Here is a 2,227-nt window from a genome sequence, read left to right on the forward strand (position 1 = left end):
CCTCACACACACTCTCCTTCCCAGCATTCCTCACTGATACACTCCATGCTGGGTCTGCCCACACCGGTCAATGCCTCACACACACTCACACACTCTCCTTCCCAGCATTCCTCACTGATACACTCCATGCTGGGTTTGCACACACCAGCCAATGCCTCACAAACTCTCTCCTTCCCAGCATTCCTCACTGACACACTCCATGCTGGGTTTGCACACACCGGCCAATGCCTCACACAAACCAACCAATGCCTCACACACACTCTCCTTCCCAGCCCTCCAATGCCTCACACACACTCTCTTTCCCAGCAATCCTCACTGATACACTCCATGCTGGGTTTTCCACACACTGGCCAATGCCTCACAGACACTCTCCTTCCCTGCACTCCTCACTGATACACTCCATGCTGGGTTTGCACACACCGGCCAAAGCCTCACACACACTCACACACACTCTCCTTCCCAGCACTCCTCACTGATACACTCCATGCTGGGTCTACACAAACTGGCCAATGCCTCACACACACTCTCCTTCCCAGCTCTCCTCACTGATACCCTCCATGGTGGGTCTGTACACACCGGCCAATGCCTCACACACACTCTCCTTCCCGGCTCTCCTCACTGATACCCTCCATGCTGGGTCTGCACACACCGGCCAATGCCTCACACACACTCTCCTTCCCGGCACTCCTCACTGATACACTCCATGCTGGGTTTGCACACACCGGCCAATGCCTCCCAATGCCTCACACACACTCTCCTTCCCAGCATTCCTCACTGATACACTCCATGCTGGGTCTGCCCACTCCGGTCAATGCCTCACACACACTCACACACTCTCCTTCCCAGCATTCCTCACTGATACACTCCATGCTGGGTTTGCACACACCGGCCAATGCCTCACACACACTCTCCTTCCCTGCACTCCTCAATGATACACTCCATGCTGGGTCTGCCCACACCGGTCAATGCCTCACACACACTCAAACACACACTCCTTCCCAGCATTCCTCACTGATACACTCCATGCTGGGTCTGCCCACACCGGTCAATGCCTCACACACACTCACACACTCTCCTTCCCAGCATTCCTCACTGATACACTCCATGCTGGGTTTGCACACACCGGCCAATGCCTCACACACACTCTCCTTCCCAGCACTCCTCACTGATACACTCCATGCTGGGTCTGCTCACACAGGCCAATGCTTCACACACACTCTCCTTCCCAGCTCTCCTCACTGATACTCTCCATGCTGGGACTACACAAACTGGCCAATGCCTCACACACACTCTCCTTCCCAGCTCTCCTCACTGATACTCTCCATGCTGGGTCTGCACACACCGGCCAATGCCTCACACACACTCTCCTTCCCAGCACTCCTCACTGATACACCCCATGCTGGGTCAACACAAACTGGCCAATGCCTCACACACACTCTCCTTCCCAGCTCTCCTCACTGATACTCTCCATGCTGGGTCTGCACACACCGGCCAATGCCTCACACACACTCTCCTTCCCAGCACTCCTCACTGATACACTCCATGCTGGGTCTATACAAACTGGCCAATGCCTCACACACACTCTCCTTCCCCGCACTCCTCACTGATACACTCCCTGCTGGGTCTACACAAACTGGCCAATGCTTCACACACACTCTCCTTCACCAGCTCTCCTCACTGATACCCTCCATGTTGGGTCTGCACACACCGGCCAATGCCTCACACACACTCTCCTTCCCAGCTCTCCTCACTGATACTCTCCATGCTGGGTCTGCACACACCGGCCAATGCCTCACACACACTCTCCTTCCCAGCTCTCCTCACTGATACCCTCCATGCTGGGTCTGCACACACCGGCCACTGCCTCACACACACTCTCCTTCCCGGCACTCCTCACTGATACCCTCCATGCAGGGTCTGCACACACCGGCCAATGCCTCACACACACTCTCCTTCCCAGCAGTCCTCAGTGATGCACTCCATGCTGGGTCTGCACACACCGGCCAATGCCTCACACACACTCTCCTTCCCAGCACTCCTCGCTGATACACTCCATGCTGTATCTGCACACACCGGCCAATGCCTCACACACACTCTCCTTCCCAGCACTCCTCACTGATACACTCTATGCTGGGTCTGTACACACCGGCCAATGCCTCACACACACTCTCCTTCCCAGCACTCCTCACTGATACACTCCATGCTGGGTCTGCACACACCGGCCAAT

Source organism: Taudactylus pleione, unplaced genomic scaffold (genome assembly GCF_031769625.1).
Source record: "Taudactylus pleione unplaced genomic scaffold, aTauple2 ptg001439l, whole genome shotgun sequence".
NCBI lineage: Eukaryota > Metazoa > Chordata > Amphibia > Anura > Myobatrachidae > Taudactylus > Taudactylus pleione.